This window comes from Rattus norvegicus, chromosome 9 (assembly GCF_036323735.1).
Source record: "Rattus norvegicus strain BN/NHsdMcwi chromosome 9, GRCr8, whole genome shotgun sequence".
Classification (NCBI taxonomy): Eukaryota; Metazoa; Chordata; class Mammalia; order Rodentia; family Muridae; genus Rattus; species Rattus norvegicus.
Genome location: NC_086027.1, coordinates 34,029,938 through 34,047,271, shown reverse-complemented (window position 1 = coordinate 34,047,271; position 17,334 = coordinate 34,029,938). Strand labels below are relative to the sequence as shown.

Genomic DNA, 17,334 nt, shown 5'->3' with positions numbered 1-17,334 from the left:
CTCTCTCCCACGGGGTTTGGGAGCAGAGCAAGTTTAAGACTTTAAACTCAGTGATCTCACCAATACTTATAAGATACATGGTATTTGCCGTAACTCAATCTGTCAACTTTTTTTCTCAATAGCAACCTTATGAGCAAAAGGCATTCTTTATGAAGATGCATTGACCTTGTCTTGGGTACTCAGTAGTGCAGACCACTCAAGTAAAACAAAATGTTCTCTGCAGGAAATCCTACTTCCAATTAACAGAGTGCATCAGAGGCATACCTCACTCTAGAAACAAGGCGTGTATAGCCACAATTTTATACATCTCAAAAGATTCGTGTAATATTCAAATACACTAGTAGCCCCTGTATACTTCTAAATTCTTAAATTCAATATCAAACTGTGAAACTTAAGACTTTGAGAGTCAGGAGAAAGTATTTTAACAGGGTGAAAAATGTTTCTGTAAGTTTACAGAAATTCATAAAATCCAACCACGCCTGAGGTGGAATGCTGTCGGTACTGGCTTAAAATATTTTTATTTTATAAATGGACCTGGTGTGCTCGCGCTACCGTTTCTCTGGCATCTTAACAGCAGACAAGAACAGCCCTTATTTGTCCTGCGGTGTCTGCTTGGTGAAGTCTAAATAGGTCAGAGCGAGAAGCTCTTCTTTGAACGAACCTTTTAAAAGTCAGAACCTCCTTTATATTTGAAAGAAGTTCCACAGCACAGTCGCCTAAAAGCAAGCTAGCAAGCGCCCTGCTGTGGGCTGGATGCTTACAGATCCCAAGAAACAACAAACCTCCAGTGTGTGCAACGTATTTTAAATATATTCACACCCCCCACAACTCCTCCCAGGACCTCCCTCTGCACCCTCAACCCTCACAATCTCTTCCCATCCAACTCTGAGATTTCTTCTTTCTTTTTCTTTTCTTTCCCCATCAAATCCCATGCAAATTCCTTGAAATATCGTGCATTAAATTCCCAGTGTGTTCCAAAAGCCTCCTTTCGTGCCCAGCTACTCGTACTTGATAACCCAGTGCCGGCAGAGAGCGTGTTTTGGCTTTGAGTGGTTTTCAAGTACACACTGGTAAGAGTTAAGCATTTGGAAAGGAAGGAAGGCAAGAAATGGTCTAAGGTTAGGATTTGGTTTAATGACAACAGAAGAGGACCTGAAAGAGGATATTCCTGAACCGTCACAGACAGGTTGTGTGGAGAGCTGTCTGTCAAACGTGCCAAACAAAGAACGAGTACGAACTGCCAGAGAAGACGCCGCTGCTGACCTTTAGACTAAGGCCAGTGTCTAACCGTGAGTGTTCTCAGCACCTTTACCGTACTTTATTATGCATAACCCAGAGGGTAACAGGGAGGACCCCACTCTTCCAGTGCCAGATAAAATCGTCCTGATCCGCGAAAGTCCAAAACCTCTCCCAGGGCTTTGCTGATCAACGGTTCATCGTGACAACATCCCTGCTGCTTTGGGTCCTGCATCTCTGAAAGGATCTTTTCTCCACTATGTAATCACAAAGCTTCCCTACAGGGAATAAGCAAAACCAACGAGTTTCATTGGTGGAGATAACTAGACAAAGAGCCACCACTCGAGTCACTGCACAACTTCAAAAACCCATGATGGACTCAATAAACATCTCTGGCTCCTGCTGCAAGGCAAGGTGGTCCTGTGGGACTGGGGGAACTAGAAGACACCAGCAGAGAAGACCCCTGCAAAGAGGCAGATGTCAAGGGTACCCGGGTGAGGCTATTTGACATCCACTGAGTTCTGAACAGCAGTCATGAGCCTTAAAGCTTCTGAGTTCTGGAGCTGGAGAGATAGCTCAGCGGTTAAGAGCACTGACTGCTCTTCCAGAGGTCCTGAGTTCAAATCCCAGCAACCACATGGTGGTTCACAACCATCTGTAATGGGATCAGGTGCCCTCTTCTGGTGCATCTCAAAACAGCTACACTCTACTCATATAAGTAAAAATTAATAAAAAATATTTTAAAAAAAAGCTTCTGAGTTCTGCCTTAAACCCTCCACCTAGGAATAGAGGGTCAGACTTTTGTGGCATAAAACAGGACTGTTACAAGTAAAATAAAATAAAATAATGATAAGTGATTTGGATGGGGGCCTGGGAAGATGATCTGGAAGTTAAGAGCACCTGCAGCTCTTGCAAAGACCCACGCTTGGTTTCTAGTACCCACATCAGACATCACAACCACCTGTAAGTCCAGCTCCAGAGAATACACTCTCTGGGATTTCCTGAGCACTACATACATGTGGTGTACATACAGACAAGCAGGCACACGTGCGCGCGCGCGCACACACACACACACACACACACACACACACACACACGTGCCTGTGCATGTATATAAATTAAAATTTTTAATATAAAAATTAAAGATCTCACTATGAGAACACTACCCATTAGGAATGATAACAAATGAAATCAAATGGCCATGAGCTTAGGTAAGATTAATCTACTCCTGCATCGTTCCCCGATGCCTCAGCATGAAGAGGTCAGTTCCATGTAAGACAGAACGATGTTCTAGAGGTCAAATGCAATGTTCTGAGAAGTAGCAACACATACAATTAAGTGTTGTGAAGGTAGAGAAGATGTAGTAAGAAGAAGATGGCCAACACACATACACATACGCATCTTTACAGAGGAAGGCATGTGAAGAAATTAATAAGAAAAACACATGAATACAATCTACATTTCACCTCCAAAAAAAATAGGATGGGGAAAGGAAGAGGGAAGCAAGGTGGAAGGGGAAAGATAAGGAGGGGAGGGAAGAGGTGAGGAGGAGTGGAGAGGGGGAAGAGGGAAGGAGGGGAGGGAAGAGGTGAGAAGGGGAAGGGAGGAGAGAGGTCAGGAGAAGAGAGGTCAGGAAGGGAGGGAAGGAGAGAGGGGAGGAGGAGAGAGTAGAGAGGGGAGGAGGGGGAAGGAGAGGGGGGAGGAGAGAGGTGAGTAGGGGAGGGGAGGAGAGAGGTGAGTAGGGGAGGGGAGGAGAGAGGTGAGGAGAAGAGGGGAGGAGAGAGGTGAGGAGGAGAGGGGAGAGAGGTGAGGAGGGGAGGGGAAGGGGAGAAGAGAGGTGAGGAGGGGAAGGGAAGGGGAGAAGAGAGGTGAGGAGGGGAGGGGAGGAGGGGAGGAGAGGGGAGGAGGGGAGGGGAGGAGGGGAGGAGAAGTGAGGAGGGGAGGGGAAGTGGAGGAGAGAGGGGAGGAAGGGAGGGGGGAAGGGAAGTGGAGAAGAGAGGTGAGGAGGGGAGGGGAGGAGAGAGATAAGGGGGAGAGGAGAGGAGAGGTGAGGAGGAGAAGGGAGAGGTGAGAAGACAAGGGGAGAGATGAGGAGGGGAGGAGAGAGGTGAGGAAGGGAAGGGAAAAGGAAGGGAAGAGAAGAGAACCTTACTGGGGCCTAAAACCAGTTTCTTGATAACTGGAATATCATTTTTAAATGTAAGATGTACCTTCCTCATTAAATTCTAAACACTCGTTTGTTTTGAATTCTCAAAATACTTCGTTTCCCTCATAGAGGAGAGTTAGCAACGATCCCATTTAGAAGCAAGCCACAAGGGCGAAGGAGAAAAGCATTGACACGGAGAGGTAGCATATCTCCTTAAAAGAGCCTTGGAACCATGAATTAAGAGCAAAGCTGAATGAGCTGGCCCAGCCCATTTCTCTTCCTGTGAGCCCACACCACCGAAAAGCAAGCTGGAATGGAGGAGGCTCTTTGATTGATTTTCCAGGACAGGCAGTTTAAACATCCGCTGGCAGTTTGATTAAAATTACACAGATGGAAATGATAGTATCTTCGTATAGATTCCAGCATACTCTTCCGGGATCCAGAACGTTCTTATTTAAATACTGATTTTAATATGATTTACATATCTACATCTGCTACTGCAATCAAGTTGCCTGGTTAGTGCCTGTGACTCATGCAATCCAGACCTGAGGTTCAACTGTGAGGAAACTTCTAGTCAGTTACTACATATTACTATGACAAGTGACGGTAGCGTATTTTTTTCTATTTTTTTTTGTTTAGTTTTGTTTAGTTTTGTTTTGTTTTAATGAAAGAAAGAGTTTATTTGGGCTTACAGTTCCAAAAGGATGAATCCATTACTATTACGGTGGGTAGGCATGGTGACAAGAGGCAGGTGTGGTGACAGGACCAGGAAGCTGAGAGCTTACATCTTCAATTGCAAACACAAAGCAAAGAGAATGAACTGGAAATTGGGGTGAGGTCATAGACTCTCAGTGCCTGCCCTCAGTAATATATCCTTCCACCAAGGCTTCCCTTCACACACACACACACACACACACACACACACACACACACACACACACACACTGCCAAATAGTGCTACCAACTAGAGGCTAGATGTTCAATTATCTGAGCATTTGGAGGACATTTCTAATTTAAACTACCACACAAAGAAGGAGATACCCGTATCAGTCATTCGGAACAGCTGAATCAACCCTAACAATCAATGGGGTGGCCGGTGACACATCCGGCAAGGTATGTGACGTCATTCAAAAAGTCTTTATTGCTCAGAGATGGTAACCACAATCTGAGCCTTTACCATGTACACTCTGCTGATGGAGGGTCTTGACTCAACGTTTGCTTATGACAGAGTCCTCTGCAGCTTGAGATGAAGAGAGAAAAAGAAATTCTTGAAGTAAACAGATTCACAGGATTTGATATTGAGTCCAGGTAGGTAGTGCAGGCTGGAAATCCTGGCTACTGGAGACTAAGGCTCCAGGACTGTCGCAACTTCATGGAACTGCCTGGTCTATTAACAGAGTTTGGGGACAGCCTGGGCAACATAGCGAGATGCAGTCCCAAATAAAAACCTAAAGGAGGACTGATTCTTGTTTGCTATCCCAGCAAAGCTCAGTAGCAGGGTGCTTGGGCGGCATATACAAGGCCTAGATTCCAGTACAGGAAAAAAAAAAGAGCTGAAAATGTTGTATAAATAAATACAATACAGTAAAAAAATAAATGAATAAATACAATACATAAATACAATATAAATAAATGCAATAAAGTATTGTATTGGCATTGACTTAATATCTCTGATCAAATATGGTAACTCAGAAATACAGTATGCTAGCATAGAAGTTGCTTAGTCTCTACCAACATGGTGGGATGGCTGAGAGCTGCAGCTCAATGTCCCCAACACAGCATTCTCATTGTAAAAGTGAGGGGTTGGAGGACAGCAAGGGAAGACTGAACTGAAAACAGAACAAAAGCCAGTCAGCAGAACAAACACCAGTCCTTGCCGCTCCATGTCTATCATCTGGGACTCATGACGGCATTATCTGGATTCCAGCGAGCTTGGGTAGCCCTTCCTCTCCAATTCTGCTAGCTAAAACACATGTAGTTTCCATGCTAGGGTAGCTCCACGTATTCCTGACACTTTTCTGTGGGCTTTCATTTTTCAAACCCTACTTTTAATAATGGTTCTTCAATGCCTCTAGCTCACCACCCAGCAGAGATAGTGGAAAAGAAAGGTTGTTAGGATACAAGGGGGAAGGGGACCTGTTTAGAAATTGTTCTTTGGAGATAATCCAATCTACACAATCCAGAAATGAGCAGTTCAGTGCACAGGAGTCAGCAGCAGCAGCTTGATCCACTCAGAAACACTTCACACATACACCAGCAGTCCAGTTCAGTAGTGCCAGGATAGCAAACACAAATTAGCAGCAGTGGCACGGCCTAGCAGAAACATCCAAGACTCTCCACTGAATTGGCACAAGTCAGCAGGAGTGACCAGGACCAATCAGGATTCCAGGAGAAGTTCTCTGCCATCCCTCTGTCAACAGGGAAAATCAGTTAAAACAAAGATGCAAGACCAAGAAGCATTGCAGAGCTAGCTATGCCAACCCCCATGGCTGCCCACAGAGTCCTATTTATACTCCCTGCATAACAGGCTTTCCCCATCCCCGTCATTTTCAGAATCCTGCTCTCACCTTTGTCACCTAGATTTCCTCTACACAGCTTCACATATCAGATGCTCACAGCCTCTCAGTAGGATTTTGCCAGCTACACACTTACTGGATACACTTACTTGGTGCAGGCCACTGTGCCCCCCTGTAATAGTTGCACATATTTACATATTCAGATCCATAACCAAAGCGACAATGATCAATTTTGCTGTCAGCTCAAGATGTTGCCTGTCTCAGTGGATAATGGTGCCATCAGCTTCTAAAAGCCTACATGGCTGACCCACAGAAAACCCTTCTTTGGGCAGCCTTCTGGGGCAGGGTATCCTACAGAGCCACACTTTAGTTGGACGCTCCTGTCTCAAGCACTCTCCTTTTCGATGAAAAAAAATATTCAAATAGATCTGCATTTTCACACACCGCGCACTTCAGAAGAATAGAATATGGTCCGTGCCTTCCTTATGATCCAGCACAAAGCCCCCAGTTTCTCTGTAATGGCGCTAATTTGTTTAGGAGGTTCAGCAACTTTGTCTACACTTACCTTGTCTGAAACATTAAACTCATCCATGTTCTTTTCTACATCTTTGTACTCAACCTTTTATCCAGAATTCTCACACTAAGCGTTGTTGCGGTCGATGAACAATAATCGTGCCACAGTCTAAATGCTGACATATTATTGTCTTGAAATTTCTTACACCAAATAAAGTAGTCCATTATTTTAACATGCAGCCTCCCTTGAACTTTCAAGACATGGGTAGGGCATTCTTTCCCAGAACAAGAAAAGCAACATGAAAGGCCCCTCTCTAAAGCCCTGTAGCCCTCTTTCCCTATGAAACCCGGTGAGGCTGCCTTAATTGATCACATTTCCCTAGGACTTCTGAATGCCTTTATTCCCATCAAAGTGGCTTGTGATAGCATTCAGCTTGCAGCCCAAGCCCTCTCACCTTCCTTCCACAATCCAGTTGCTACAAATCACGAGGTCAGATTTTTCACAACAGTGACCCAATTTTGTGGCACAAATTTTCTATATCAAGTACCTGACAGCAAACGATTAGAGTTGATTTTGGTTCATGGTTCTAAGAGCTGCCCAGTAAGCTTAACAACAATGTGTGTCTTGTCCACAGTAATGACCAGAAAGCAAAGAGTGAGACCAGAGACAAGTCAGCCTGACGCTCTCAAGCCGCACACCCATAACTCTGTGCTCACCGGGTAGATCCCATTCTAAAAGGTTCCACAACCTCCGAAAACCACATCACCAGCTGGGAACAAGACATTCAAGCACATGAAGCCATGGGGAACATTTTATATCCAAGTCATAACGGGCAATAATAGGTATAGCATGGTATTATCATTAAAAAACACAGCAGAAAGAGTTTTGAACATTTGTATCACCAAGAAATTATGAGCAATAAAACCATTTAACCTAGTTTAAACCCAATGCTGTATTAAAGCATTAAAGCATTACACTGGGACCAAATCAATGTTTATGAAACATTGATGCTTTTTATATATAAGGAGAGAGAGTTAGAAAATAGAGTAATAATAAAATGAAGAGTGTTTAATGTGATTAACACAGCCCAGGTCTAATTGTGGTCAGGAGGATAGTTAAAAGTGTGAAATGTTGAAATGGTTTTCTCCAGAGATTCTATTAAAACAAAGTAGTTTCCCAAGGGCAGGAGATGACTCAAGGAAGATGAGCCTTGAGGTAAAAATCTCAGACCCATTTAAGATTGCTACATTGTATCTAAGACACATTCTAGATTGCTACATTGTATCTGAGACATTTTGTTCATGTCTAACGCATTTCTTCCATAAGGAAGAGCTCTTTTTAATTATCCATGGGCATATATTATTCAGCAAACTCTATCTCTGAACCATAATTCATGTTCAAGTCCCTAGAAGTTGAAAGTATATAGGAGAACTCATAAGAATTTGAAATTTTTGCTTGGGAGATCATTGAGGACACATTAAAGGCTGCTTTCTTTAGATGTGATACACTTTATTATGAGGGCTGATTCATGCTCACTGCAACTCCAAAAGGAATCAACATATTAATCTAATTACAATGCTCACACAACTCCTAGCAGACATTTACCAAGCCTCAACTATTTTCTGAAGTTATGTCTTCAAGTTGAATTTAATATATAGTAAAATTCCTTTTCTTATTTTAAATTTGTATTTGAATTTTTGCATACAGTGTATTTTGATCTTATTATCTCCCAAAGGTCTCTCAATTTGTTTTCTTTTGGAATTTTTTTCTCTTGTTGATTTTTTTCTTTTGTCCTTTTTTCTTTTTTTTTTTATTTTGTCTCTCCCATTGATAAACAATTAAAGACATTTTAAGTTTATTCAAAAATGACTTTCTTTATTCTTGTCTCTCTGAGTAGCTTAAATTTCAAAAACTACCAAATGTTACATACTTTTATTTATATCCAATGATGTAAAAAAAAAAAACAAGGCTTTCTTGGATACTTTTGAACACAATAGAAGAGAAAGGAGAAATGGCTTTACTTTTCCCCCAATATATTTTGAATGCTCTGTTAAATTTCCCTTTCTAACCGTCCCAGGCACTACTCATAGCTCTCTGGCTTCCTTTGAATATTTTAAAAATTCGGGCCAGCCTAGGCCAGTATGTTACCTCAGATTCTGAATTCAACTCAATGCTCAAATCCGCATCTTGCAAAGCACTAGCCACACACAGGCGGAAGGGCATGGAGTGTGCCCATGACAGACTGGCTGCATTTTCACTCCTTTAAAGCAATGAAAATGAATAGATTCTACTGAAGATATGAAGTACATGCATTTTCAAGACCTCCAGGAGCCTTGGAGGAGAGAGACAAATTAGTCCTCAGCAAATGACTGCCAGCAGAATCCAAGTGTCTAGTCTGGGCTGGGCAGATGAAGTCAAGTGTAGCTTCTATCTTATACATTCACCATGACTATCAGGCTGGAAACAGAATGCTCACCTCTGCACTGGAGTACTGAGCATGTAGTCCTGGAGTCTGGCTCCCAAGAACAGTGCAAGAAATCCACCAGGTCACCTAATACAGCAATGACAGGAATGCATAGCAGCCTCTGCTGAGCCCCTAGGAGAGCAGCATTCATTTACTATTGCAGTTTAATCTACTCCATCATGGTTTGTGCAATCAGCCTAGGAGATGAGGCAGAGAAGACAAAAATCAGTCTACACTGGAAACCTCTGGTCAGAGAACCGGAGGAGGATGGACTGATGCTTGAATATATAATGCCTTCATATAGACTTTCATGTAACTGGGTGGGAAAGAACCAGGAAAGAGACTCGGCTTTGGAAAGAATGGGAGAAAATGGATCTGTTTCCATGTAGAGATGAAAGGTTAAGATTAATTGTGGGAATGGGGGGAAAAACATGGTTTTGAAGGAACCCTTGCACAGAGACAAGAGCATATGACACAACCTGAGAGGATAATTAGAGAAATTATGAAAAGTTGCGGGAAACCTATTAAATTAAGAAATATGGACCATTTTTTTGCCTACTTCCTAACAGAGGTGTAATCAAAGGAATTTCCAAGTGACTGAGTTTCTATTAGTCTTCTCTCACGTGCTTAAATTTATTCAGCTTTCTCCCCCACAGAGCACACATAATACCTATTCTTAATTTCTGGTGAGCCTGAGATACTCTAAATCTTACATGCTTTCAATGCAACCCTAGGCACTTCTTCATGCACATGCACACTAGCAATATTGCAAACTCAAACTAGGCACTGTGCAAGTTTGGGAGAGCTCCCCAGCCTGAACCGAACAGAAATCCAACAGCATTATTCACGGGTTTTCCAGAAAGGTGACTTGTTTGAGCCGAGCATCAAATAGAAGGGGAAAAAAAACATAAAGAATTCGAAAGCATAGTTGGGAAGATAGAGCTGACAGAAGAGCGTGCTCCCTGCTTTGCATTAAGGAGATGGAGTGAACGAATGAAAATGCAAAAATGCACCAGTTCCAGTATTTTGGTACGTTGTAAGATCTTTCCCTCTCACCAAGTTTTTAGACTGTAATTACTAAATTAGAAGATATGCACACATACACGTTCAATGTACAGACTTGTAAATATCAATTTACTATATATCAATATATCAATATATACATACACATATATATCAATAAATACATATATATGTGTGTCATTAAAAAGAGGAGGCTCTCTGGCATCAGTTTGATCCATCAACTGGCTAGACTTTAGCACCTTCAAGTGTTGCTTTAAAAACACTGAATATCAGAGGAGAAGGAGAGGGGCATAGGAGGAGGAACCATGTGTCGGGGGGAGGGGGGACCGGGAGGACGGAGTACAGCGATCAGGATGTAAAATGAATAAGTAATCCCAAATAATAATCAGTTGGTTCTCCATGCACTTGGTAACTAATTAAGCCCTTCTGTTCTTCCTTTAAAATGTGTTTATATCCTCCCACTTCTTTACTCACAATGTATCAAACTCTATTCAAGTTTCTCGTTACCCTACTGTTGGATGGGTTATCTCCCGACTTCCCATCGCAGGCTATGGTAAACCCTTTCAGGTATCATCTTCATCATGCTAACTCCAAGTCTGAAGCCTTAAAAACTGTCAGTGCCTCACCATCATGTATAGCATAGGTTGTATACATATAGGCTACAAGCGTATCTGTACATGAAAGCCTGCAAGACCATTTCAAAAGACAATAAAATTCTAGGCAATCTTCCAAATTTGCCCATTTTTTTGTTGGTAACATTATCTAGATTTCCGAATCCTCCTTGAAGCTCTAAAAAGAACTGCACACATGAATCTATCAGGTAAAATCAAAACTCAGTGACCAGCACTCAAGAGGTAAAGTGGTGGTGTACACCTTTGATCCCAATACCTGGAAGGCAGAGTAGATGGATCTCTGGATTCAAGGCTATCCTGGTCTACCTAGGGAGGTCCAGGCCCACGGTGAGTTCCAGAGGTGATGGAGGTGGGAGTGGAGTGAGGTGGAATCAAACTAGATGGCTAGGTGGCTAGAACTAGAGAAACCTCTCAAAAAATTGCTGTACAAGTAGGAGTGTGGGATGATGTCACAGGTGAGGCAGGCACAAGATAGAATGAGGCCTGCCTTTGGACAAGAAGGAAGGATGGGCAGAAGAAAAGTCTGAAGGAAGAGGAGGAGACAGATGTTTAGGTGGGCAATTATATCTTATCAATTGGATCAAAGGTTATTGTGTTGTGTGGCTTTTCATGTGGAGAATTGAATTTGGGAGAGTGTGTGGGACACCTCGGAGTTGGGATGTGTATTTCTGGCATGGAAACCTGCCTTGGGAACTAGAGAGGTAGAGAGATTGCTGACGGCTCAGAGAGAGGCCTTCGGCAGTGTGATATGGAGCAAAGTGGGTGAGACGCTTTGCTGACTGAGACTTAAGATACCTAGCAGATATCTTAGGGCACTGTGGTGCCGGATCTAGTGGGGTTAAGACAGCATTTTATTTTTTATACTTTTACAACATCAGTAGGAGGACCTGGGTTTGGATACCCAGAAGCTAAGCAGATGTGGAGACATACCCATCCTGGGGGCTCACTGACTGGCCAGCCTGTCGGATTAGTGAGCCCAGGTTCAATAAGAAAAACACACACACACACACACACACACACACACACACACACACACACACACACACACACACACACACATTAGGTGAAACCAAGGGTGACATTTCATTCATGACCTCTAAGCCAGATCTTCAAGTGGATGAGCTCCTCCAGTCCTACTCCTTTCTTCCTTCTTTCCTTCCCTTCCCTTTCTTCCTTCCTTCTCCCTTCCTTACTTCTTCCTTCCTTTTTTCTTCCTTTCCTCCCTCCCTATCTCCCTCCTTCCCTTCCTCCCTCCCTCCCTTTCTTCCTTTTTTCTTTCCTTCCTTCCTCCTTTCCTTTTCTTCCACAAACACTTGCTGGGCGCCTTCTGTGTTCCACACATCGCTATAAGCACCATGGATGCATAAACAGAGGAACAATGCCCTCACTAAGGAATTTCTAACCAGTGGTTCTCAACCTTCCTAAAGCTGGGACCCTTTAACCCAGTCCTTCATGTGGTAGTGACCCCCCCAACCATAAAATTATTTTGTTTGCTGCTTCATAACTGTAATTTTGCTATGTTATGAATCATTATGTAAATGTCTGATATGGAGAATATCTAATGTGTGGCCAACCCCTTATGGAGTCACTACTCCTGCACTGAGAACTGTGGCTGCAAGTGCTCATCAAAACAGATAACATCCTTCTGGCTGGTAGGAAGGTTGGGTCTGTGACCAGGTTTGATCCTAATTAGGGAACTGAAGAAAAGTGACACCCCCAAAGAGGGCTTCTGATTCATCAGCTCCAAAGGCAGGTGGTAGGTGCAACGTGAAAAGCAAGCAGCCTTAGACTCCAAAGTTCAACCCAGATAGATGGGCCAAATAAACTTAAGAAAATGGTCAAGAGATGGAGCCTAGACAGTCTATGGGGTGGTTAGAGGCAGGACAAGAGTCTTCTCTGTATAGCCTCCAGCTACTCCAGTGGAAAACAGGTGCCAGGACCTCAAGTCATAATAACGGTACCTGGGACACTGCCCTCGTTAGGTACCTGTTGCTGTGATAAGCACCACAACCAAGCGGGACTTGTAGAGAAAAGGATCTACATCTTTCAACTCCAGGGCACAACCGGTCCCTGAGAGACATCGGGGCATGAACGTGGAGCCAAGAGCGGAAGGAGAGACCATGGAGAATGCTGCTTAGTGGGTTGCTCCTCCTGGCTTACTCACTTTGCTTAGTTACAGTCAGCCCTGCAGACCTCTACAGAGCACAGGCAGCTCGAACTGAGATATCTGACTGACAGCATTTGGCTTCTCTGGGAACTCCACTCATAGGGGAAGAAACACCCAAAAAGTCAAAAAGCAGATAAGAAATTAGTTTTCACTTTTAATAATTTATAATATTTAACAGCCTTGGAGACTCTATTAAGAACTACCATGAGAGAAGACATTGAAATGGTTGAAGGGGGGTTGGGGATTTAGCTCAGTGGTAGAGCGCTTGTCTAGCAAGCGCAAGGCCCTGGGTTCGGTCCCCAGTTCCGAAAAAAAGAAAAGAAAAAAAAAAAAAGAAATGGTTGAAGGAGAGTTATTATTACCTAACATTTGCATCAGCATAGGAGTCAAACTATAGAGCTGTATTTAGGTGTGTGTGTGTGTGTGTGTGTGTGTGTTTAGTTGTGTATGTGTATGTGTGTGTGCATGTGTGTTTGTGTGTGTGTTTACTTGTGTGTGTATGTGTTTTGTGTGTGTGTTTACTTGTGTGTGTATATGTATATGTGTGTGTGTTTAGTTGTGTATGTGTATGTGTGTGTGCATGTGTGTTTGGGGGTGTGTTTGGTTGTGTGTGTATGTGTTTTTGTGTGTGTTTACTTGTATGTGTATATGTGTGTGCATGTGTGTATGTGTGTGTGCATGTGTTTGTGTTTAGTTGTGTGTGTATGTGTGTGTGCATGTGTGTTTGTGTGTATGTGTGTGTGTGCATGTGTGTTTGTGTGTGTGTATGTGTATGTGTGCATGTGTGTTTGTGTGTGTGTATGTTTACTTGTGTGTGTATGTGTATATGTGTGTATGTGTGTGCGCATGTGTGTGTGTTTAGTTGTGTATGTGTATGTGTGTGCATGTGTGTTTGTGTGTGTTTAGTTGTGTGTGTATGTGTTTTGTGTGTGTGTTTACTTGTGTGTATGTGTGTACGTATGTGTATGTGTATGTGTGTATGTGTTTTTGTGTGTGTGTTCAGTTGTATGTGTGTGTATGTGTGTGTTTGTGTGTTTGTGTATGTGTTTAGCTGTGTGTGTATGTGTGTGTGTGCATGTGTGTTTGTGTGTGTATGTTTAGTTGTGTGTGTATGTGTATGTATGCATGTGTGTTTGTGTGTGCATGTGTGTTTGTGTGTGCATGTGTGTTTGTGTGTGTGAATGTGTGTTTGTGTGTGTGTATGTTTAGTTGTGTGTGTGTGTGTGTGTGTGTGTGTGTTGTCAGTGATGTGTTGGCAAATGTTTAGCAGCCATCACTCAAGGATAGAGAAAACATATTTTTAGGACCAGTTTCTGTGGTATATTTCCTTCACGTCCTATTTGAGGCTACCCACATAAACTAATAAAGACGTTTACAATCAACTATGGAGTCAGTCTCAACTTGGAGAAACTGGTCCAAGAGCATCACTGTTAATTGACTATTATCGAGCATCCAGCAACCAACCAGCTACCGCCTGCATGGATTTGACTGTCCTTTGATTTCAAGCATACTTCTGGCAGACAAAGTGAAGCCACGAATCTACCTACCTAATAAGTACTAAAGTCGACAAAGCTAAGTCCTTTCTTCCTAGCACTACAGCAACGTATACTTCTTAGCTAGCCCTGCCTTGGCCCCACTAGCTTGGACCTTTTCTTGGTCTGTGATGTTCTTGCCCATTACACATCCAGGAACAAGGGTGAAAAAAGCGTTGGCCAGAAGCAATGGGAAAGTTTCATTCACAGTACTCAAATTGCCCAGTGTTTTCCTGGAGCTGGCCCTATAGCAAATGGAAATCCACAAGCAGACGCAGGGGAATCAATGCCATACATGATGCCTACAGATTGACAGTGTTGAAAGACTAGTGCACGTGCAACCGGAGGAAAGGCAACGGCTTGCTCATCGCCACGGGCATAACTGAGAAAAGTGCAGCCTTCGTGTCTTTGAATAGGTATAAAAATCTAGTGGGGGAAAATGGAAATCCTGGTGTGTCTCTTAGGACCTGAGCTGTTCACTGCCCAACCATACTAATACTGCTTTGGATGATTTTCTAGGACAAGAACTCTAGTCATGCCTCCTGACTAAGGTCAAAGTCACTTACTTAGCTTCTCTGCACCTTTGTTTCCCTCACTGAGAGGCTTTTTGATTCTCCCATCAGCCTCTACTCCTCGGGTTTTTATCTTCTAACTTGACCTTTCTCAACCATGGACACCAGCAGCTCTCTGCTTCCCCCTTCTGTTATCAGTCTGTAACTACAATAGCAGCTCTGTCTTCTGGGCAGGGAATCCTGGCTTAATGTGAAAGTCTTGCTCAAAAACCCATGAGTTGGTTCTCTCTCTTCCAACCTGAGAGTTTCTTTGAAATGTGGACACCTCTTCCAGCTGAGTGCTTTGGTTTTGCTCCAGAAATAGCGTGCTGTCCTGGATTTCCTCATAACCCCTTAGTCAGCACTTGGGAATTGTTCTAAATCTTTTTTTCATCCTATGAATAACGAACATACTCAAAGACAACTTTAGAAATCTGCTTCCTTTCTGTTTAGACTAATTCTTAGCAGAAAACCACGCACATAAGATTTTTTCAAGTCTCCAAGGAGGCTCTAGATTCACAGTACAGGGTGTAGCATTTCACTTTTTTTGCAGTTTTAGTGTGTTCTGCTTTACTTTCCAAGATCTGTGTGTGTGTGTGTGTATTATAGATATAGATAGATATAGATATAGATATAGATATAGATATAGATATAGATATAGATATAGATATAGATATAGATATAGATATAGATATAGATATAGATATAGATATAGATATAGATATAGATATAGATATAGATAGATTAGAGTTTAAGGCAAACTATTATTTCTCATATAGATATCCGGAAATGTTTTGTTGAAAATTCATCACAACTGGAAAAATTCTATTTAATGACATCTGAAGATGTGAAAATATGCACACAGACTGGGGTGATAGTGAGGGAAAACATTGTGTCTGCATCTGATGTTGGCAAGGGCTTTTTGATAGTAGCCTTCACCTGAATCGTATGGCCATGAGTAGAAATATGCTAAGAAAAACAAAGGGGGACTCTTTTTCTTCAGAATACCTAGGAATAAACTGTCCCAGAAATAAGGGGGACAAACTTGTTCACTTTCTTTGGGAAATATGGTAGAATTTGGCCCTGTTTCATCCTCCATCAACATAAAGCCCTACTAAGAATGCACACCCTAACGGCTTATGAGCACACATAAGGCCACTGGTCTGTTTTCTACCATGAAGAAGAGCTTCGTGGCTGGCCACCACCCTTTCCCACCCAGATCACTTACTCAGGATTCATTTTAAGCTTATCCTGTCTAAATTCACCTGTAATAATAACATTTTTGGTTCGTTTGAATACAAACCCAGCAACCGAGTATCCAGAAGTTAGTTTGTTAAAATCCTCACCTGAGCTATTAGTGAAGTGTCTGTCACCAGCGCTAATTTTTTTCTAAATGTAAATTAACTTCTACTGAGAAGTGAGATAAAATGAATCCACCAGAGAAAACCAAAACCCCCTCATTTCTCTCTTTTAAACACTTGTGTCTGATTTTACCCTTTAAGTTGACCATTTTCCACCCTTTTATGGAAATGATATTTCGCTGTTATTTTAGAGTTCGCCCCTCAATATTACATGATGTCCATCATTTTTTCATATGTCTGCTAGCCTTTAGTTTGATTTTAATGTTAGAATAAGAACAGATGTTTATAACTTTGCTTAATATCCTTTTAATCTATTAATAGATGAACAGGAAGTACATGGGAGGGGGTGAAGGAAGGTCTGAAGCCATGGTCCAAATGACCAGGCAGTTTCCCATCATGGCTGCCATGCAGAACAGAGAGGAAACCCTAAAATCGAGAAGTTAGATGCCTGAGAGCTGGGGAGTCTGAGGAACACCAACTCTGCCATGGCGATTTGCTCCTCCCATAGGCATTTACATCAGTGCTACTGGAAGGAGGAAACAGGAGAAATGTAAACTACATTGATTTTCCACTCTTCATAAAGCGGATTTCTTTCTGTCACTGAATTGAGCTAGCTGATTGCAACAAATTTTATGTTGTCAATCTTATCAAAGTAGATTGTTCTGAAGTAAGTGTAGCTTATTGCAAAATATAACATTCCTACTTTAACAGAATTTTAAAAATAGCACCATTAGAATGTTGCCAGTAAAGACATTAATAACATATCCTAAGGAAGGAGACAGGCTCTTCTCGACTTCGAATGTGACAGACAGGATTTCTTCCATCCCGTAAACAAAAACAGAGACGACGCAGCACCACTCAAAGGTGTCTTCAATTTGTTAAAGCTTAATTTAAAATAGTGACGTAACCATCATTTTATATGTACGTGCAGCAACTTAAAATTGAGTTTTGGTTGATATTACTGAAAAAAAAAGATTCTTGAGTTATCTTCCATCTACAGTAGAAACATGAATTTTTTTTAGAAATCTGTCTCAGTTATAAGCAGTCTCAAACTAGTAATAAATCAATGTCTCGCATTCCCCCATTTTGTATTTCAGGAAGCCAACATTTTAAAAAAATGGCTGAGAAATTCATAAAAGTTCTATTTAAGCACATAGTTCAGAAAGTTTAATCATTAATTCATTGATGGTTG

The 17,334-nt window shown here is 42.1% G+C and overlaps 1 long non-coding RNA gene across 2 annotated transcripts in view; it reads right to left on the bottom strand.

The window, feature by feature from the left end:
- Nucleotides 1-17,334, bottom strand: part of LOC102553447 (uncharacterized) — a 54,502-nt gene that overhangs the window by 10,223 nt on the left and 26,945 nt on the right. The gene's annotated exons all lie outside the window — the stretch shown is intronic.